The 23,047-nt window shown below is 45.2% G+C and overlaps 1 long non-coding RNA gene across 2 annotated transcripts; it reads left to right on the top strand.

Moving 5' to 3' along the window:
• The first annotated feature begins 3,944 nt into the window (after positions 1-3,944).
• LOC119705796 lies at positions 3,945-10,632 on the top strand. 2 transcript variants are annotated; one of them, XR_005258331.1, is made up of 3 exons: positions 3,945-4,447; positions 5,671-5,778; positions 6,030-10,632. It is a non-coding gene; the product is annotated as an uncharacterized LOC119705796 (long non-coding RNA). The 2 variants fall into 2 exon arrangements; XR_005258330.1 differs by having other exon boundaries at positions 5,671-5,787.
• Positions 10,633-23,047: the final 12,415 nt, after the last annotated feature.

Below are 23,047 nucleotides of genomic sequence, written 5' to 3'. Positions count from 1 at the left end.
CATCCCTCGGCTGGGATCAGGGCCAGCTCTGATATGGGGCAGCTGTGTAACTGTGGCTCAGGCTGGTGTGAAAAAGAACTGTGAGAAGGCTTCTTGGGGCCCTTCTCCCTTCAGGAGTCCCACTTGAGCTCAGCTCCTTGCCTGAGTCGCACTGTGTGTCTGTACCTGGCTGTGTGCCTGGCTGACCCTGACCTTGGCTTGGCTTCCTGGCCCAAGCTTGGTCCTGCCTCATCGCCGCAGACTTGTCTGGTGAGTGCAGGACTGGGGCTGACCCCAGGTAGTGCCACGGGACCTGTTCTGCCTGCTCAGAGGCTGTGGGATTGTGCTGCTCATCTGGTTGGTCCCTGCCTGCCTTGCTTTGCCCCTGGCCCTCCCCCCACTGCCTCCATGGCTAGAGGCCTTGCTGCTCCCTCTCTTAAAATAATGTGTTGAGGATTTTTTTTCCCCCCCACTTTGTCAAGAAAAAATTGCTGTCCCGTTGGTCTGAGTGTCTGTGAGAATGGATGCGTTTGCTTGGGAGGATGGACTTGTGGAAACATGCGAGTGGAATTATTCTGATGTGGTATTGATTTGGTCATAAAGGAAATTAATTGTACTGATCTGTGTTCACAAATGGTGCTTTTTGTCAGAAGGGTAAGTAGTGTGTGTTTTGGTGATGTAAAAAATAAAACCAAGGCACATAATTATTGGTTACACTGTAAATTCTACAGACAAGAGGCTTGATCCCTCTTACGATCTAAGAGATGGAAACTATATCAGACATTACAATTTTTGTCAATTTAGCGGGTTGAAAATTCTGAGCTGAAAAGGGACATGGTAAATATTTCTACTGTGGGTTTCCTAGCTGAGAGATTTTACACCTTTTAGGTTGCTTTCTATGATGCCCAGAGCAAGTCATCCTCAGCTGCGCAATCAACGAGCCGATATTGTCTGCCATGGGAGCCCTTAACCAGGTTCATATGTGCAAAATATCCAATTTTAAGAAGAATAAGAAAATATTAAGATGGTAATGAGAATTTTGTATAAGTTCAAAAATAATTTGTTAAATCTTGGGGAATAACATTGTGCTTCCTGTCCCCTAAAATAAAGCTCATGACCGGATAGCAGGTAATTAATTCTTTCATAAGAAGGAATTCTGCAATAAAAGGGTACTTTGATGGTAAAACCCCTCACGCTCTGGGACAAAGCTCTTTCTCTGGCTCGCTGCTTGTGGTAGCTTTGTTGGCAGAGTAGGGTAGAGGAAGAACAAATTCCCTGCTGTGCGCCAGGCTGAAGCCTGGCAGAGCTGCTCTGTGCTGCCCTGCCTGGAGGGCTGCCCAGGGGGACAGGGGCAGAGTTCTCCTCCTCCACAGTCCCGGGGCAGGGTCCCAGCTCCCACCTCATTTACCATTTGGGCCTTTCTTGAGGCAAATGCTGCTCCTGCTCTGTGCTTGGCATTCCCCCTCCTGGCTGGCCCAGAGCCACTCTCGCCCACCTGCCCTCCCCTGTTGGAGACCCTTTCTCCAAGACTGCTCCAGTGTTCTCTGATGACTCCTCTGCTCTCTCCCTGCAGCTCTGAGGGTTTGGGTCTGGGACTAAACAAGTGGAGGACTTTGAGAACCTCTCAGGTGCTGCTGTGCCACACCACTGGTTGTGGCCAGGGGCCAGGTTGGGTGCAGCCTCACTCTACAGTGGCTGGGCCTTTGCTGAGGAAACCCTCCTCTTCTGCGGATGGGAAGCAGCCAGCACAAAGGGACAGCTACAGGAGCTAAGGAAATAGCTACAGTATGCACAACAATGAAAAATAATGGATCTACTGTATTGGTGGTTGCTCTTAATTTTCAGCTTTGACAGGTCGTTATTAAAGGACCAGACATGTTTTAGAAATGGTGGGTATAAACATTACTTCATCTCTTTGCTATGAGTACTTGGTGGAGCTCTGCTCCCTCTTCTTTTTATTTTTTCTTCTTCCTCAAGAAAAGAGGGAATGTTTTCTCTTTGTGAATAGGTGTAAAGTATTAGCTTGTGCCAAGATGCCTGGTATTTGGCCTCCTCACATGCTTGCAGGACATGGGCTGCATGTAAAGCAGACAAATGTAGAGGGTTGGGACAATGGATATTGGGGAGTAATTGAAAGATTAAAAAGAAATCTCAGACATCACAGGGAGGCAAATGAAAGTAAAAGGAAGGAATAAGGGCAAAACTTTGGAGGGCAAAAGAAGCATTCCTTTTTTTTAGGGACAAACACAGTCATGCAGCTTTTCTTTGTTTCTTGGCATTTATGTACTTTTAGTATAACAGGAGGATTGCAGTACAGTTTTTTGGCAAGAACCTGGGTTAAAATAAAAATCTACAGTGCTACTGTACCCTTGTTCAATTCTGTGCAGGCAGTGATGGAGAGAAAAAGGTAATGACACCCAAAATATTTTCCATTCTTCTCTATGGAATAGAGAACAATAATTCTTCTGTATGAGTTATTATTTGAAACCCAGAGAACTGTTTTCTAAAAAGCTCAGACTTGAGGTCAGTTTGAATCTTCACATTAAGCAACAAAAGTGAACAAAATTTCCTTTTTCTTGCAGCTTAGCTCAGTGAATAGGGGTTCCCGTTCGCCTGCTGCCCTGTGATGTGCTGGTTCCTGGAGCGGGCTGCAGCAGGGCTGGATCCTGGAGCGGGCTGCAGCAGGGCTGCATCCGTGAGCGGGCTGCAGCAGGGCTGGTTCCTGGAGCGGGCTGCAGCAGGGCTGGTTCCTGGAGCGGGCTGCAGCAGGGCTGGATCCGTGAGCGGGCTGCAGCAGGGCTGGTTCCGTGAGCGGGCTGCAGCAGGGCTGCATCCGTGAGCGGGCTGCAGCAGGGCTGGTTCCTGGAGCGGGCTGCAGCAGGGCTGGTTCCTGGAGCGGGCTGCAGCAGGGCTGGTTCTGTGAGCAGGCTGCAGCAGGGCTGGATCCGTGAGCGGGCTGCAGGAGGGATGGTTCTGTGAGCGGGCTGCAGCAGGGCTGGTTCCTGGAGCGGGCTGCAGCAGGGCTGGATCCGTGAGCGGGCTGCAGCAGGGCTGGTTCCATGAGCGGGCTGCAGCAGGGCTGGATCCGTGAGCGGGCTGCAGCAGGGCTGGTTCCTGGAGCAGGCTGCAGCAGGGCTGGATCCTGGAGCAGGCTGCAGCAGGGCTGGATCCTGGAGCGGGCTGCAGCAGGGCTGGTTCCTGGAGCGGGCTGCAGCAGGGCTGGTTCTGTGAGCGGGCTGCAGCAGGGCTGGTTCCTGGAGCGGGCTGCAGCAGGGCTGGATCCTGGAGCGGGCTGCAGCAGGGCTGGACCCTGGAGCGGGCTGCAGCAGGGCTGGATCCTGGAGCGGGCTGCAGCAGGGCTGGTTCCTGGAGCAGGCTGCAGCAGGGCTGGACCCTGGAGCAGGCTGCAGCAGGGCTGGATCCTGGAGCAGGCTGCAACAGGGCTGGTTCCATGAGCGGGCTGCAGCAGGGCTGGATCCGTGAGCGGGCTGCAGCAGGGCTGGTTCCTGGAGCAGGCTGCAGCAGGGCTGGATCCTGGAGCAGGCTGCAGCAGGGCTGGTTCCTGGAGCGGGCTGCAGCAGGGCTGGACCCTGGAGCAGGCTGCAGCAGGGCTGGTTCCATGAGTGGGCTGCAGCAGGGCTGGATCCTGGAGCAGGCTGCAGCAGGGCTGGTTCCATGAGCGGGCTGCAGCAGGGCTGGTTCTGTGAGCGGGCTGCAGCAGGGCTGGATCCTGGAGCAGGCTGCAGCAGGGCTGGTTCCATGAGCGGGCTGCAGCAGGGCTGGACCCTGGAGCAGGCTGCAGCAGGGCTGGATCCTGGAGCAGGCTGCAGCAGGGCTGGTTCCTGGAGCAGGCTGCAGCAGGGCTGGATCCTGGAGCAGGCTGCAGCAGGGCTGGTTCCTGGAGCAGGCTGCAGCAGGGCTGGTTCCTGGATCAGGCTGCAGCAGGGCTGGTTCCTGGAGCAGGCTGCAGCAGGGCTGCCTGGCAGGGCAGCTGGAGCTCGGGCCCTCCCGGGCCGGGGCTGGGAGGCAGGAGCGGGTCAGTGCCCTCGCTGCCGCCGACCGGGGCAGGTCAAGCCTTGCTCTGGAGGAACTTGAACCCACCGCTCTCGATTTGTTTGGTGGAATGGTGCCGGGTTGCCTGAGGAGTACAGGAGCAGCTGTGCTGACAGTGGCCCCGCAGGTTCTTCCTCTGCTGCAGAAAATGGTGCAGGTTTGGCTGCACCGCTGCCCGCAGCCCTGGGGGCCGGGGCTGCACCTTTGCCCCCGAGGCAGAGCCGCGCGTTCCGTGCTCGGGCTGTGCCGGGGCTCCGGCTGCAGCAAGGGCAAGCCAGCCAGGGCCTGAAATGGTTAAAATATGCAGAACCTGACCAAGATTGGCCGAGAATTCATCTCTCCACAGAGGAAACGCTGATGTTAAGGGACCTTTGTCCCCATCTGGCACTACAAATGTACTTTGAAATAAATTTAGGTAAGTTACCATTTCCTAAATAGAAAAACCTTTTCAGAATTCTTGAATTCTGTAATAATTTCTTAATAGAATTTCCTCCCCACAAATGAGTATTAGTAAAACTTTGCAGAAGAATAAATCATCTTCAGAAGAATATAACTTTAGAAACGCAAATTATTGTTTGGAATATTCCTCAGTCTAAAAGATCTCTTCCTGTTATTGAACACCCCATTACTTCTTGGAAGGAATGCATTAAAATATCGTATGAGTTTCTGTCACAACTCGGTAGACTTCACAGCTATTTAAAATAAAAATTAGTAATAAAATAAATAAATAAATATACTCCCAAGTACATCTGAACAGGACAATGTTTACATTTTATTTTGCATAAAACTTCTTGAACTTCTAAAACTGCAGGAGTTTTTTCCAGAGTAACTGTATGCCTACCTTGGAACCCAAAAGAAATAATTATTTAAATTCCTGTAATGTAATACATGTAGTTCTGTACCACTGACACTGTTGCATTAGGTTTTTCCTGTAACACAAAAATCCCAAATTTTAATCCGAAATATTTGTAGGAACCTGGAAAATAATTATTTTATTTTCTACTGAAAACAACCATCACGATTTTATTTACAAAAGAGAAACTCGAGTTTTATGTAGCTACAGTAGTAAGTATGATAAAAACATTTAAAAAAGAAAATCCTGCCTTGTATGTAGGTTTAGAGAGGACTCTGAGAAGACCTTATAACCTGGCAATACTTGAAGGGGACTTATAAGAAAGATGGGAACAGACATTTAGGAGGATCTGTAGTGAGTGGACAAGGAGTAATTGTTTTAAACTAAAATAAGGTCACTTCAGCCCAGATACAAGGCAGAAATGTTTCATGGGAAGGTGCTGAAACAGCAGAACAGGTGCCTGGGGAGTGCGTGGTCCCTGGAACCATCCAAGGTCAAGCTGGACAGGGCTCCGAAATGCCTGAACTTGTTGAAGATGTTCCTGCTCATTGAAGGAGGTTTGGACTTGATGACTTTTAAAGGACCCTTCCAAACCATTCACTGATTCTAAGAATCATTTTTGGAATGATGAGCTGAGATGAGTTTCTCCAAAGATCTACACCCTTATTTTGTTTTTCATATATGAATATTTGGTTGAATAAGGAATCTGCCTTTTGGGGATAGAAAATGAGGACTGGCTGGTGTCCAGGTGTCACTGAGGTTTTTTATTTATTTTTGAAAATCAGTCACTAATGGGATGCAGACCAGGACACACATTCATGCTCATGAAGATTTATGAGGCTGCTGCTGTTCTCCTCTCATTTCATTAACGCTGCTGGGGGCCGGTCACACGGGTGAGTCAGGTGAGGCAGGGGCTGAGCGTTTGGGAATATCCATCCCTCCCCAGGGCAGGAAGGTGGAGGAGGGAAACAAGGCATTTTCAGGAAGTGTTTCACTGGCATGGTCCAGTTCAGAGCAGCTGCCTGACACACTGCCTGCCCTCCTTGTGCAGGGAAGCACCACCAGATTGGCATCTGTTGGTGGGAATGTCCTAGGAATAATTTTTTCCGAGGCCTGCTACTCTGACAGATCTTTCATTTTTCAGGAGATGAGTCAGAAGAGCCCAGCTTGGTTTTGAGGGCTGACACGGCGTCAGGAAGCGGAGTCACGGCTCGCTGCCTGGCTGGAATTCTTTGAAGATATTGCTTCTCAGGAGATGTGAGGGACAAACTATAAAGACACAACCTGATGCTTGCCAAAGTGTGTCTGAAAATGGTGTTGTGCTTGGTCTGTGTGTCAAGCCCCTGCCCTATGTAAACGCCTCTTTTAAAGCTGTGTGTGTAACCCTGCATTTACAGAGTACAGCCACCGTCAGTTTGTGAGCATCACTGATAGACTCTCACAACAATTACTTAAATGGTGTGCCAAGAGCAAGGTTTTTCAGATTAATAGTGACAAATACTGCCAGGAAATTGGGCCTGATAGCAGAGTATGAAGTTGCAACAGTAAATAGTCATTTGAAAACTTCACACGGTAGAAATAATTTAAATTCCTTTTCGTATTTATATCAACAATAAAGGAATTCAAGGACAAGAATGACAGATAAAAATACTATTTGGAAGAATGGGTGGCCCACTGCATATCTGAGTAAACAGATCAGCTTCAGGTTGTTTTCAGGAGGAACTGGAACTGGAGAAGCTGTAACCTTCCTCCTCCGTGGAGTCTGTCAGCAACTGCTGCATGAGGCTTCACATTCTGCAAATGCAAAGGGGGTCGGGCCCCAGGGGCAGCACCAGCCATGTGTGCTGTCCTTGTGAGTCAAGCAGACCTGAGTGATTTTACCTGGGGGCTTGAGGTGATTCTTTTCATATCAAGTTCCACCCTTACTGTCACTGAAGGCTGAAGGACAACCCACTGAGTCCGGGAGGAGGAGGCAATATCCTGCCTCTCCTTCCCACGAGACTTGGTTCCAGTTTCTCAGCTTCACAGATCTAGAGAATCTGGACCAAGTCTCAGGGCCTGGTGCACAGTAGATCCTTTGCTGTTTACCAGGAAAAGAGGAAATGTGACCCCTAGCAGCACTTTATGCCAGCTTTGGCTTTTCTGTGAATATGGTATTTGCTGTTAAGATTGTGCAGGTTTAGTCAGATGGCAAATTTGGGGAACAGCAGTGTGCAGAACAGCCTGTGGCCTTGAGATGTCCCTGAAGCCATGAGCTACAGGGAGCCACCTGAAGGCTCAGCATCTCAGGAGCTCTAGAGGAAGCAACAGAGACTGCTGGCAGACGGACAAACCAAAATGTGTGTTTTCTCCAGAAAAAATGTGGAAACCTCTACAATATGATAATGGGAGAGGGGAAAGAGATAAATTAATGAAACTGCCTCATCATCACGTGTCAGAAGAAGGAAAACGGTAGTGGAGAACATGAGGATAGAGATCTAAATTTCAGGTTTTCACCTGCTAATTCCATTTACACAGACTAGATAACTCCTGCACAACTGTGGGCTTGATAAGGTCTAACACAGGTGTTTTGTTGGGGCTTTTTTTTTTAGACTTCCATGGCATTAGTAAGGTTTTTCCTAAGGAAATCATGGCAGAGACAAGATTTTTGACATTACTTTATCAGCCCCCTTATAACTTCTGAATTTTGGGCCAACTTCTAACCAAATTTGGTTGTTCTTAAAAGTGATGTGAAAATAGCTGCAGAGAAGGAAGAAAGAACTTTAACTTTTTCTGAGGGAAAAACTGTATTCATTGGAGAATCCTCTGAGGACTTCAATTTGGAACATAAAATCTATGAGAAATGGTATTTTATTTTGCTGCTCAAAGAACTATTTGTCTTAGCATCTTAAAAAGATCTTTAAAAAGTTACATTTAAAGAGAGCTCTCTCTCTCTCATTTTGAGGCTATTAATCCCTTGTGCTACAAATGTTTATGTGCAAGACTAGTCTTGGCAGATCATTAGGCTTTAAAGCTATTCCCCATTAAGCCCGTGTATAAATACTTGCAATATCAGGTCTTTGCTGAAACTAAATAAGTGCTAGAAAGAGCTTTTTACTGTGGTTGGAATGAAATGTCTTCAGTGGCAGTGCACCATGCCCTCCGAGTTTGGGGGTTTTAATGAAAGGAAAAATGGTAACGTTCAGCCTGCTCACCATGCAGAGACCTGAAAGGAGACTTACTGACCCTCTGCTCCAGCACAGTACATCTGGGAAAAACAAACTCTGGATAAATTAGATAAAGAAATTTGATTTTATGAATTATGGTGGTAGAAAAATGCCTGCAAAGTGCAATTCTGTTTACATAGTTTTAAAAAATTGATAAATGTTCTATGGCTATTTACACAAGGGAATGGAAGCTGAATCAAATGTTAAAAAAAACCCCAAAAACAACACAGTTTCCCTTGATTATTTAGAAAATATGAAAAAATACCACACTGATGTCAGACTGGCACTGTTTTTCAAGATTTAAAATTAGCATTGAACAGTCTGTTCTGGGAGCCCATGGTTTTGGTACATTTTTTTTCCACCACAGTCAGCCTGGATTGACTGGCTCTGCTCTCTGTGTTTCAAGTACTGTGGCTGCTCCATCAGGAATGCAAAACTACAACGAACAACAGGGAGGAGGAATTATTAGGATTGTTTGCAAATTTCGATTTGCATGAGGGAGTGGAGATGTTGACAGTTACACTTTGAGACTCAAGCTACTGCAGCTGGATAAACATGTACTGGATATCTCAAGGCCTCGCTTTCTCCCACTCCCATGGCAGAGAATGAACCAAATACAAGTCCAAGCTAATCTGAAAAATAATAGAGCAGCTTTCGACAAAACCTATTTATCTATGAGGTCAAAAAGCCCCAGCCTAGTTACACTCCTAGAGAGGCTCTACTTGACAACGTGGTCATACTATCTCAGGGGCTGGGAGCTGGAGTGTTACAGACCACCCAGAATTATTGCTCCCACAAGGCAATGATAATGGTGCTATGATTTCACTGCCTACAGACCTGATCTAACACTTAATAGCTTGGGTAGCCATGGGAAACCTGCTGCATTTCTGAGTTTCATGGATCACTTTTCCTGGGTACTTTTTAGGCACTGACAAAACTGTGTTTATAGATTGGAAAAGTAAAGAAGGGTTGTAAGAAAAGAAATGAATGAACAAATTGGTATTGGCATGCAGAGCTTTGGCAAAGGTAGCTGTGATAAATGGACAGGTTTTACCTTCTTGGGATTCGGTGTGTTTGACACACCAGAATTCTGTCAAACTCACTGTAGAAATAGAATACCTGATGGTTTTTATGGTTAAAATATAACAGTGTATTCTCTGGAATGAAAATGTGAATGAATCCCAAACACAAAGGGCTCTCCGTTCTCTGAATCTGTAGACAAACCTTCTGGGGCCTTTGGGTGCATCAGCAATGTCAGTATGACTGCAGGCTACCAGAAAGAAGCGCTTGTGAAAGCTGTTCTGGCCTTACATTGAGAGAAGTTTGTAGAAAAAAAATTCCCATAAATCTACTCCAACTGCTGAATGATCTTCGAGCTGATGGACCATTCCCTGTGTAGGTCTGTTTGAAAGAAAACAGCAAAACAAACTCAAACACAAACCGCAAGCAAAGTTGAGAATGTTTTTGTGGAGGTTGGGTTTCTATTCTTGCTTTCTCTGAAGTCAAAAGAAATTCTGCCATAGGTTTGAATGAGAGTAGATTTGGCTTAAGAAAGGAGCAGTTTTCTTGGGAAAATATTTGTACACATGGAAATCTGTTTGTGTAAGTGCTGATTTACATATTCAAGTGCCTGTTTGCCTAAAGAAGTCTATTTGGGCCCAGCTGTTCATAAATACTGCAAGGTGCATGTAAGACTCCTTTTCTCTCTTACTGTCTGAAAAAGCCTGTCACCATCCAGCTGGAGCTGCAGAGTAACACGATCTCTTTTGTCTTTTTCTTCTTGCCCTCTTAGCTGTCTCACATCCCAAATCCAGTAAGATAGCTGGGAATTATGGGAACTATCATGTTGATTTCCAGGTAAATCTTTCATATCTACAAATAGCTTTTTGTAACAGTCATGCAGGCATGAGTAATGTTACCTAGTAGCCTGAGATGAATCTTTTTATATCATGTTCCACTCTGGGTAATTAATAGCACATACTAAAATCAACATGCTTCCTCTTTTTGTAGGTTGTTGTGATAGGTTTTTGGATGGTTATTGGATGATGTCTGGGATTCTTTTTTAGTGCACTAGGATGTAGTGACTCACATCTGTATGTTTGTGGTGGGTTTTGAGTGAGTGTTTTGTTTGTTTCACTGGACGCATTTTCAGTTCTGAATACTGAAGTCACGTCTAGCACCAAATGGGAATGGTGCCATCATTGTCTTCCCAAGGAGCTCCCAGATTTGCGACTGCAATTCTACCCTCTGAATTGTAATTTAGCATAAGCACAAACACTGCCATAAATATCAGCTTGAACTGAATTCCCAGCGGGTCCCCCACGGCCATACCTGGCGTTGGGATCCCCGGTGTGTGAGCACTTCCTTTAAAATCTGCTTTCCAGTGATGAAAGCTCTGGTGTCAGGGAGAGCACACATGGAGGAGGAAGAGGAGGCAGGAGCTGCTCTGATGTTTCCCTCCCAGCTCCTTCAAGTGACTTTGATCCCAAGTAATCTCAGAATTCAAAGCCCTTCATAATCCTCAGTGGTTATAGAGATGAATATTGGATATCATACAGTTTTTAGTTTGAGCTAATCTCTTAGAAAAACAGAATGTTAGCTGCAGATTGTGAGTGATGCTTTCTGTATGGCTAGAACTGTTTAATTTCTATCAGGATACTGGAACTAAAGCTGACTTTCTAGAGTCTGTGATCTACTTTAAATGCTGCAGCTCTTGTTTACTATTTTGAGATGTATAAACTTTGTCATGGGTAGAGATTTTTGTGTGGTTTTCTTTTTTGAATATATCATATTAGTCATGGATTTCTTTGGCATTGGGCTTTTTTTCCTCCTTGTTTTGTAAACCACAGAGAAATGTCCCACTCCTTGTGTTGTTGTTAATTCCTTGAGCAGCATGCCAGAAGAATGTGGTGTCACAGAAACATCTCTTCCCATCTGAGCAGATGGGTCCCATGGCCAGGAGTGGGTGGCTTTGCTGTGCTGTTCTTGGCAGCCTGACTCATGTAGCTCAGAACAGGGCTCCTCTGCAGCCCTGGTTTGGGGCGTGTGGCAGTCATACTGTCTATACAAATTGGAATGAGCCTGTGGTGTTCTTCCACAGATGGATGGTTTGGGCTGTGATGCGCTCCTTGGTCTGATCATCAGACAGAACTGTGAGGTCTTCCCCTGTTTCTTTTTCCAGATGAAGTTTTTGTGTTGAAGAAAGACCCAGGTACTTGGTGTGGTTTGAAAACTGGCCCCAGAGCTTTTGTTTGAGACAGTGCAGATGGGATAAGTGGCATCTACCCCCAGTGATTTGATCCCCTGCCAGCCTGGGCACCATCTCCAGTTTCTGTTCTTTGTCACCTCCCCCTTCCCAGCCTAGTCCTGGGTGAAGTGTCCTGCTCTGCTCTCCGGGGCACAGCTTCTGGCTGGAGGCACCCAAAACATCCCCCATTTCCCATGAACTCTTCAGGTCTAACCTTGACACCCTTCACCACACAGCTGGGTCTGCCTGTGCAGTTTGGGAATGCCCCATTCTCTGTGTGTTGTGTTATCTGTTTTGATGGCTTGCTTGGAAAACCTTAAGAAGTTTGTACATTTTCCAGCCATCTGGTATTGCCCTGGATGTGGGTATTCTCTCCCAAGGGGTGAGACTGAGCTGTCCATGCCCCAAAAGATCAAGGAAATGTCCCTGTCTGAGATCTCCTAGTCATTTGAGTGCAGCTTTTGCTCAGAGAGTGCAGTGCTAATGTTGCATGTCCTGAGATCTGAAACAAACCCATTAAAACCTGTACTGGAAAGGCTATTAAAAATACTCCAAGATGTGAGAGGAATTAAATCATTACTGGGGAAAAAATTCCATTTTTAAATCTCTGCCTCAGCCTAGGTTTTATCATCTTTCCCCCCTTGTTTTTAGAAAGGGGCACAACTGGTAGGAAAAGCAGTTGTTCCATGGGAAATGCCCATTTTGAACTTGCAAAAAGATGCTTATTTGTGTCCTAGGGAAGTCTTTGATAAATTCAGTAAATTTCTGGGAAAGATTACTGTATTCCTATTGCACTGACTGAGGGCTATGTTGGATGTTTTCAAAGACTCTACTGCTCTATAGAAAGCTCCAAGTCTGGTTTTGACCTAGGAGTTTCTCAGGTGGATTTTCATGGTTAAAGTTCACTACTGAGAGAAGAATCCTGTGTGTGCCTTGAACATCAGCAAGGAATCAGCTGTCTTTGCCCCTTGCCCATGAAGGGTCTCAGCCCTGGAAGGGCAGCTCATTTGCCTCACATCCCGAGGCTGTACAAACACAATGTATTCAAGTTTTGGCTTTGCTTATTTGTTTGGTTGTTTTTTTCTAACAGGAATGACAGAGCCCTTCATTACAATTATCTGCTCCTGCTGTTGATTTCTCATTTTTCAAAGCAGTCCCGGCTCTTCCCTTGGAGATGAATCTTATCCCTGTGACAGCAGAAGCTGATGAGCTTTGAAGGGGCAGAGGGAGTCTCTGCAATCACTGCAAACAGTGCAGAAACTCTTGCTGGGCAAGAGCCACTGGTGTGTGACAGCACATGGCAATGCAGCAGACACGTGTGGTGACCTCTGCTTTGTCAGAAGCATCACTTTGTGTCCAAGGCAAGGAATGTGCTGCCCTGCTCAGGTGTTCAAGGATAATAAGGTCCTAACCAAGTCCTCAGGGGATGTTGTACTTCTACCAGACACCCAAACATGGACAGTGGCCTTTTTTAATGCTCTGGAAGATGAATTTCAATTTAAATTATAGCTTGAACATTAAATTAAGCCACCGCATAACTGTAACTACATAAAGGACTTCTTTGAAGAAAAGAAATAGATGCATCTACTCCTGTGATATATTTTAGCATTTTTCCCTCTGAGAACCAGGTTTTGCCTCGAGAAGGAGAGCTATTTTTATCTTCAGAAATCTGCTATTTATCTTGTAACCATAAGAGATGCAAGCATGGATCTCAGTTGACTTTCAAGTCACATGAAAGTGTCCAAAATATTTGCAGTGAAATGTTCCACGAGGAAACAGCTTTCAAATTTCATCTAATGATGGAAAACAATCTGTCTTGCCAAAACTTTCCCTACATGTCTAACAGGATTTTAGTTTAAAAAGTCTATTTCCTACTTAATAGCAGAACAGCTGCACTTGGAATGCAAGGTGTTTTCAGATTTTGCCATGTGGGAAACCTGTATTCAAACACTCCTGCAGTAAATGTAACTGTTTGACATGCTTATCTGTTTGCCAAATGTAGTATTATTTCTCTACCAATATTTGTCTGTTGGTGGTATCATGGTTTCTTCTCGGTTGTACCAATACCTGAGAAATGGCCACATAAATGTGAAATTTGAAATTTAGTTATGATGCAAGATAATAATATCATCTTAAGAAGTGTATTTTTGAAAGCGTGTGTGTGTGTGAGAGAGAGTGTTTATCAGCTTTTTAAACACTGTGTGATTTTTTTTCTCCTGAATAAAACTATAAATTGTACTAAATACATGGTGGGTCTGTGTCAGGCACTGTCTCTTGTGCAAGGAGTACCTTTGCAAGGAATTCACTGATCCAAAAGTCACTGTTAGTTAATTTTAATATACCTGGTAAAAGGCTCTTGCTAACTTTAAGATTTTTGCCCTAGTTTTGCTTGTACATGTGGATTTTATCTAGTGATTCTCTGTGACCAGCAACCAAGAAATTCGCTGGTCTCCTAAGTATTATAAATATTCTGTCTGTGCTTTTGTATCCAAGACAATAACTTTTCACACAGCACAATTCAAAGTGATGTGACCACAGGGAATAAGGAAAGAAGAAAAATGCTAAGATTAGAGATTGTCAGACTATTTGGGGCTGAAAAAAAATGTAATCAAAATGCATCACTTTACTGGAGCATCTCTGGGACCAGGAGATGGAGGAGGAAATAGTGGGAGAAGAAAGATTGCTTGCACTTGGGACATGGGAAAACAAGTGCCTGCTATGTCTGAGATGAAGCAGATTTTCAGTCCAGGTCTCTGATTGCAGAGATGGCAAGAGAAATCTTGAATTGGGGGATCCCACATCCCACTGAAGTACCCAGCATGTTCTCTGTGTTTTTGATGGCCATTTCTGTTCATTGAGAGGAATTGTGCCAAAACATCCATGTTTTGTTCCTTATGCACTGTGGTTCTAAGGAAAAAGGAAAAACAAGTGCAAGATACAGATCTTTCTGGTTGCCACAGAAGACTCCCCTTGTCCTTGATCTGTTCAGTTAGGATTGAGTCAAACTACTCGTTCAGTGTGGAGCGATTTGTCCTTTGAGTGTGGTTTCTGTGGGAGTTAACAGTGCTCAGCTGCTCTTTGAGACCTTTTGGCTGGAGCCACCTTGGTCACCCCTCTCTGTACCAGTGCCTTTCTCTGCTGCAAGCCTTGTGTTCCCCACAGCCTCCACCACTGGAAATGTTTAGAGAGAGACCTTGTTTTGCTCTGCTGTCATTTTTGGGAAATTACTGAGATTAGAATTACTGACCAGACTGGTTTCCAAAAGAGTGAATCTGAAGCCATGAAAGGAGCTAGAATGGAGGCAAGAAAACCAGTAAGGAAAATAGATGTGAAATAATAGCACTGAATTTTGTATTGCCGAAAATTTTGTAATATTTTTCAGCTGTGTCTTGCTGGATGTTGTCAGCTGTCCTTAACTGAGCAAAAAATGGTGTGGGATGATAAAATTAGTGTACCAGTAACTAATCATAACTAAAACTTTTTTATTTGGTTCACTGACATGAATGACTTGTCATGCTCTTAAGTTGTACCTCCCTTGGAATTGGAGTAAATGCACGTTACCCAGCCAGTTTCAAGCCTTGATTAAGGTTTAAGTGGGCTAACATTTTTTTTCTGGTGTTGAAGAGCCAGCTTACAGGTTATCGTGGTGTCATTTGACTTCAGCAAGACACCACTCTGAACCCTCCATGTAGGAATGGAGCAGCAGGGATGTGCTGGTGTCTAAAGCCAACAGCCCTGTGGAAGCTCAGATCGAGACTTGGTCAGATACAGAAACTTCATGAGAATTATCTCACTTCTAACATTTGCTGATAATATTGCAACTTTATTGATTTATAACAGAAATCTTTCATTCTTAAGTATCAGCTGTGTGATTCTCACACGTGGTTTGCGAGGGTCTTTGCTATTGGGAAGAAAATCTTGATCTTGGTTCAGATTCACACCTAGTTTGCTTGCTGAAGTGCAGTCCTTATGTCCACTTGAATGGTTCCCTTTTAACCTCATAATTGTTCTCAAGGAGGGAATAAATGTCCAGTACAAAATATCCTCTCAACTGTCTCACAAGCACTGGTGGGGATACTGCCATGGAAAGCCCAGTCCTTGGTTGGAATTCTGCCAGGAAAAGCCAGAAAGACCTTGTGTTGTAGTTCAATTCATTCAGAAACCCTCCTTCACTTACATTACTTAAATAGAAATTCTATGTGAGACATAGTTGGATTCACATAAGTAGTAAATATTATAATCTGCCCATCCAGAGTTGTATTTTCTCCCTTTCTACAGACATCTGTTGCTAAATCTCACCTGATGTCCATCACCACAGAGTCAATCAGCATACAGACATCAACAAATCATTTCTGTCCCTGTCCTCACTCCTCAGGCAGTGCATGAGGGATCTGCTCTCTGTTCAGCTGACAGGAACCCACACTGCCTCCCTTCCAAATTTTAGGGTAGCAGACTTGGAAATAAATATCTCTTTGCACTTTGAGCCCTATTCCTTTTGGAAATCTCAGCTTTGGAAATTTGTTCTGCACAGAACTGGAGGCAGGATCAAGTTTCAAAATGCAGTTCTCATCTTTGTTGTCATTTCCTTGACTCTTCAGCACTGAGGTTTGGTGTTGGCTTGCTTGTAGCCATAAAAAGACTGCAGAGAATTCATCTCAGTATGTGTGCAGGCCTGGGCAAAATGTCCTGCAACATTATGAGAGGTTTTAATGAAGATAAAGAGTTCTTGGTGTTCTTCATGTAAAACTTTATAGCAGTTCTTAAGAATTCTATATCTATTTAATTCCTTTCAGAAGATCCACTTGATTTGTGTATTTGTGGAGCTGCAGTGCTTTCTTGGTCCTGTGTATAAATGCTGCCCACCCGTCCTCTTTCCCAGTGTAGGTATGTGATCAGGGTTGCAAGCTGTTGTTCAGCTCCTTAGGAGGAATGCCAGTGTAAGCACAAATAATGCAGCTCTCTGCTGCTAACAGCCCTTACCTGGGTTTTGCTTTGTTTGTGAGAGGTGCATGCTTAGTGATAACTGGGTATGTCCCAGACCAACAGCTTTATTGCTGCCTGGGTTCCATCAGGTCTCTCTTTTCGCAGTGGGGAATCAGGAGGACTAGATCCTGCAAGAATCTATTCATATAGTTGAAATTAGCAGCCAGGCTTCTGCTCAGAAATTATTTACCCACTGTCAAATACTTGCCAAGGGATGCTTTGATCCATGAACGGGATATCCTTGTGACCTTTGTGAAACTCCTCTCTATAACAAAGGGGTTTTTAAGCTTCATAAAAACATCTGAATTAGTTTCAATTTCTAGAGTGAGGCTTCAGAAGGTCGAGCATGCAGAAACAAATAAAAACCAGTATGGGAGGGGTATGTGTGTATTTGGAAATGACTGATTGTACCTTTCCATTTTGTCTCCAGGATTTTCCACTCAGTCACGGGGAATTGATTTGTCTTGTGATGGGCACACCAGTGATTCCTGCACAGGAACCTGTGGTGTGCACATATGGTCTGTGCCTGCACCCCTAGAGACGAGCAGAGACGTGGGAGACTTTTCCCCAGAGGATTCTGTCGGGTTGCCAGAAATGTCCCATTTCCAAAAAGTCGCAATACAAATTTTGGCAATATTGTCACATTGCTGTGCTACAAGCAGAGCAAGAAAACACGGAGATGCATAGCTCAGGTCAGTGAAGGTTTGTGTATGGCCAGAGAAGCTCTTTGGGATGAAAAGAAGGCTCAGCATTGCTGACCTTGCTGGTGAGGCCAGCCGTGGTGCTCCCTGCTTGCCCACGGTAGGGACAACATGCAAGGATCTGAAAGGAAGGGAAGAGAAGGACTGGGCCTGGGCTGGGCCCTGTAAATGAGCCATGGTGACATTTGCCAGCAGGGACGTCAGGCAAAGCCAGCAGTGCTGCCAGCTCGTCTGTCTCAGGGCTGGGCACCCTGGTGTGCCACTGCCACGGGCAGCTGACAGGGCTGAGCTCCTCCGGGCAGCAGGCAGTGTGCTGGGAGAGGTGCAACAAGCTTCCTTCACAGCAGACCTGTGCCAGGTTATCGTGGTCCCTCTCTCCTGCAGAGGGGCATCTGTGCTAGTGCAAGGCTGGTCTGGCTGGACTGTGCATGGCAAAGTGGCAGCAAACAAAGTAACTGGAAAACAGAGGAGGCAGGTACCTGAGCACAAATTCTTGAAACTCTTAAAACCTCACTTGGAGTCTGCTTTAGCAACTAAAATCTTTTTACATGCAACTGACTTCTTGGGCCTGCAGTCTGTATAGTCATGGACTGTATTTTCAGATACTTAAGCTTTAGCTATATAAGCCCCCATATAAACATCTGAATTCCTTTTTCCATCCTTGTATCATTTCAGACCTTGTGGCTATGGCAAAAAATGAATGTGGAAGAGGGGAGTGTTCCTTAGATTTTAGTTATTTATTTATTTGTTGTTTTTTTGTTTGTTTACTACCCCTCATGAGCCCTATGAAACATTCACAGCCATGGAAAGACTTCATTAGTCATTGGTGGGGGAGGGGGAAGGATGGGAAAAGAGGCCTTCTGATCTATTTTAGTCCTCCAAGATGGCAAAAAATACCCTAAAAGCTGCAAGAGTAATCCAGGAGTAGGAGGTTTACTATTTCCCCCTTGTATGCTGCCACTGCTGCTCTGGAGATTCTAAAAGCCCTGAGTGGCTTGAAAAGTAGATGTGACATTGAGCAGGGAGTTGCTGATGGGAGGCTCTGCCAGGCCCATGGAAGTGAGAGAACGTTCTGGGGCAGCTGTTGTGTGTCACTGCTGTCACACTGTGGTTTAATGGGAGGCAGGAGCACGGCAGGGACAGTGCAGCACAGAGCTGTGGGGAGCCTCACCTTCCTCTGGCGGAGAAGGAGAGTTTGACAAATACAAAGGGAATCCTTAACAAGGCATGAATTCAGGCCTCTGCTTGTTTCACCTGTTTCAGATGTGGTGAGTTATAAATGGTGAACTCCAGCCCTCCTGAGCACCATCACCCCTGTGAGCTCTGCTGCTCAGGAGGCGACTGTCAGGACCTGCTGCTGGAAATGGTGATTGTTCTGCTTGCCTATGGCATGAGTCAGAGGCTGAAAGCTAAGCTGATACTTTAGGACTCTACTTGATATCCTTGGTTAGAGAAAGGGTGTTCTGGGGGAAACCCAAAATATTCTGCTGTCTTGAGTTGTCACTGTCTTTCCACGGTAAGGTGTCATTTAGGACATCTTTGATAACTTAATTCTCTATTTCACAGCTGTTGCAAGCAAAGAGCAAGAAAACATACAGGCTTTCTCCTTAGTAAATTTGCCTGAAGTTTAACAGGTTTTTTGGAAAAACAGGGCATAAAAGGGGGGTTGCTGCTGTGTTACAGTCATGCCAAAGGGCTTTGCTGCAATGACATATATAAAGATTTGAAAGGAATTCTACTCTTTGGGTTAGCATTGCTGTTTCTTATTTTTCAGTACATTGTAGACTTAATCATGAAACAGAATAACTAATAGACTGTCTGACTCTTAATTACAAGTGAAGAGCAGAGTTGAAGGAACTTTTGTGGGTTTGACCAAAAGGAACATTTGCCTTTAATGTTCAGCATTAAAAATGATACTTCAGGGAACTTTTTCATTTTTGCTGGTTTGAGAAACAAGACAAGCTGAAAAAAAATTCTTAAGCAAGTCAACAAAAAATAAAGTGACCATGGCTTAAATTCATATTTTTATATGATACAGGAAAACTAACCTTCCAAAAGCCATTTTCTAAAAAACATGTCTCCCATTCAAGGCCGAGCTGGATTCATTGTGGTTATACTTATTACAGAAGCTTATCTAGGAAATTGAGACTTGGGAGGATTTGTGAGTGGGTTTCCATCGAAAGAAGCGTTCCACATGCATTAGAAAGCACCCTGGTTGCTCTGGGAGAGCACTTGCAGGTGGCTCTCCCTGCTAACCAGCTGGAGCAAGAGCACTGGTGCCGACACTTTCATTTAAACTCCCTGTGATCTAGTATTTCTTTGATGTCCTTCTGATCCTTTCTCTTGAGGAATTGAATGAAGTGAAACCACTGCTGAAAACACAGAAGACATTCAGTGATGTTCCAAAGAGCACATTTTTGGCAGCAGCAAGCTATTCCAGATAGCTGCCTGGGAATTTACAAATCGGTCACATCTGAATCCATTTTGTGAGCTTTTCTTGAGGCTGCACCTGCCTCCCAGAGACAGGGGGAAAGGGAGAGGCTGTAGATATGTTATCCATTTGCTGATGCTTCATTAGAGCTGAAAGGGAACAGCTACGTGTTATGGTCTGACTGAGCACCTTGGGTGGCAAAAGCTCGCGTCGCTTGTGAGGGAGCGCTCAGCGGCTCCGGTCTGCTTTCCGTCGCGTTTGCCCAACCCGGACTGCAGGCATGGGGGTTTGCTTCTTGCTGAGAAGAGAGAATAAATAGTCAAGTAGTGGAGATTGAATCACGGGGTGGGAGAAGGATTCCTGGCGCCGCGGTATTTCTCCTGCTCCGGAGCTGCTGCTGGATAGAGAGGGCAGCAGCGAGTCACGATCGTGCGGCAGCGGGCGGGCAGGGGACACTGCAGAGACACCTTCGGAAAGCCTGGCGGGAGCACTGTGCTAATTCCCGTTCATCAAGGGCGTATTTGCTGCTCAGATGTGGGTCGCAGTAACTCTTAACTGCAAAATTATCCAAGTGTTTGTCTATAAAACATGAAAGCTATTTTATTATTAGGATTTGATAGATTGTCTCTTGTCCTGTTAGATTCAGGTAATAGAAGGTGAATTTAAAGCTTCCTAGTGTACTTTCAAAGGGAATTGATTATTGTTGCAGCTCAGCAGCTCTGGAAATGAATGGAAGTTCTTTTAAGAACCAGCCAGACTCCTTGGTTTGCTCCTGTCCTTTCTGTCTGCAGGACAGTTTCACTCCTGACACTCGCTGGGCGATGTGACTGTCAGAGGAACACTGCATCTCATTTGGTTTTAATGTCCCTCCAGTCCCAGCACCAGTCTGATGTGAGCAGCCACTCACTGGTGGAACTGAAGGCTCTGGAATGGCAGAGGGGATCAAAAGACTCGTTTCTTGGTAACAGCTTTTGGTCAGCCAGAAAAACAAAACCAGACTGGTGGAGTCTGGATGTAGATTTTTGGATGCACATGCTTTATAGCCTCTTTGGCTTCAGTCAGAACTACCAAAGGTACAGATCTGTGAAGAATCAACTGCTCATGTTCTCTTTTCCTTAGTTTTGGGAGGGATCTCCTGACCCACTGCATCCCTATGGACTTTATTTAAAAACCACAGGGACACAGGTATTTACATAGAAACAAACACAAATGTATTCTCTAAAACATAAATGCTTTCTAATTCTTTTTGAAGGCATCATTTCAAGGCTGGTAGTGACTTAAAGGTGAGGCATCTAGTATTTTTTACTAATTCTAATACCTGTTTTTAAACACCTGTTTCTAGTGGGATTAGAATAGAGAAAGCCCAGAAAGACTTTAAGGTAAGTCCTGAACAGTTCCAAATGTAATTTATGATGTAGCCTTATAGAGACTAATGTTGCTTTACAGATACAGAAGGCATCTGTACAAATGCAAGGCATTTCTTTACTAACAAGGAAGTAGTTATCTGCAAATAACTGTTGGGTTTTATTAGCTCTTCTCCCTTTTTCATGGCATGAACATTTTGCTAAAATAGTTTGAGGCAGCCTAAAGCTTTACCACAAGTATTTGTGACACTCTGTACAGTGCAATCTATCTCCACAGTAATGCACAACAAAACACTTTGTTCCTTCTCCTGCTTGTTCCTGCTCATTCCTGCACAAATCTCCTGATAAAAGCCTGCATTTATCTAGGAAGGTACCAATACATATCTCTTTCACACCTAGCTAAATAATTTTTCACATGGCAGCTTTAAAAGCCTCTGGGCTTATCAGTGGAAAAAATGCTTGAAAACAGAGATTTAATACTTAAATTAGTTCTATCAGCACTCTTTTTTTTTTTTTTTTTTTTTTTTTGGTTGGCTGGGACTTGTTCTCACAGAACTTCAAGCTGGATTATTTGTGTTAAACTTCCTGACTGAATTCCGAGCAAGTCATCTTTCCCCACAACACTGACCTTTAGTACAAGGCCAGTACAATTTAAATTTATTTCAAGTTTCCCTTATAAGCAAGAGAACAAGAAACCATATGCCTCTAAGACCTGGTTAGCTGGCTCTGTGGCAGAATATTTTCAAATTCAAGGGAAAAACCCCCCAGTAAAGTTGGCTATTCCAAACTGGCATTCAAATGGCATGCATCCAGAGTGGGGTTAGCTCAACCATCTTCCAGGCAACTAGTCTAGAACCTATGGAAAAACACAGGCTTCAAAGAAAGGTTTAACTAACTAACCTGATTTTGATGAGGGTTATGCCCTGGTGGAGGCATTGCAGGGCACATTCCAGGTTTCTGCTGGCTGCTCCTGGCCGTGGTGGGGCAGACATGATGACTGGGGCTGCAGTTTGCTGCATGTATCAGGGGCCAGTGCTGCCCCAGTTTCCTGCTGGCACCAGCATCTGTTTCCCCATGCAGCGGACAGGACCCAGGCTGAATGCAAACTCTTTTTCCCTGTCTTTCTTTTTCTCTTTGCTGGAAGAGTTTTAACCCAGATTAGCTCCCTGATCTGTTCCACTGCACAGCTGCACGACCGCCTGTGCCACCCCACCCGAGCAGGTGAATGTGGGAGCGAGTGACTTGGAAGGAGCATGCTGTGCTTTCATTTTATAGCCATGATTAGAAATGAGGACAGCGAGCCTCAGTCCTATCATAGCAATGAACTGCGGTGAAATTAGATGGTTTTGTCTGAAGAAAATCTTGGTAGTTCCCTGATAAGAAGAGAGCAACATGTTTGGTGAGACAGAGTTAGGAGGGCCAGCAGTGGGGTGGGCAGCTTGGGCACCCTTGAAAATAAGCAGATCTGCTCAGCCTAACCCTGTGTGCTGAGGAGATGTGCCACAGATAACAGAAGCCACAGTCGGGTCATTTGTGGGATGTCTTTCCCTGTCTTTATTGGGATAAAAGCTGTTTCCTGTGTGCAGCTCATCAGTTTTGTTCTCAGACTTGCTGCTGTCCATAACTGGAAGTGCATCCTGACTTTTGCAGAGACTTGGCTTTTGTTCCTCCTTGCCGGACACTTGGTCTGAACCGCACTTGTGGGATTGCAGAGGCCAGTCCCAGATGTGGGGAAATGATTTTTTTCCAGCACTAGGTGGCTGTATGGCATTCTGCAGTGTCCTGTACACAAGTACTTTAAAAGATGAGAAGTGGGCCATTCTCAAATGGAAAAGCCTCTGTGTTTTCACACTTCCACCTCAGCATCATCTTTTTGAAAGTTAAGAAATCAAAGAGTGAAGGCATTTTAATTGTATAAGCTTGTCACTGGCTGCAGATGCTCTTTTCTGTGTGAAGCTGAGGTAGACATGCAGCCCACCACAGAAGTGATGCTGGTGACAGGGTTGTGACTGCTGCAGCTGTGTGGCATTGCTGCTTTTGGCTTAGAGGCCTGGACATGAACACTAAAGGCAGAGCCTGCCTATGTAATGTCTGCTCCAGATCTCCCCAAATGCTCCTGCTGCTTGGAGGCCACACAGTGCTCCCCATGGAACACGAGGATGGTCAGGAGAGGGGTGTCCACTCTGCCAGGGGACACAGGGCCGGGGTCTGTCCCTGACTTCTGGTGATC

Source organism: Motacilla alba, chromosome 11 (genome assembly GCF_015832195.1).
Source record: "Motacilla alba alba isolate MOTALB_02 chromosome 11, Motacilla_alba_V1.0_pri, whole genome shotgun sequence".
Lineage (NCBI taxonomy): Eukaryota > Metazoa > Chordata > Aves > Passeriformes > Motacillidae > Motacilla > Motacilla alba.
Note: the sequence above shows the minus strand (reverse complement) of the source record. Positions and strands in the feature narration are given on the sequence as shown.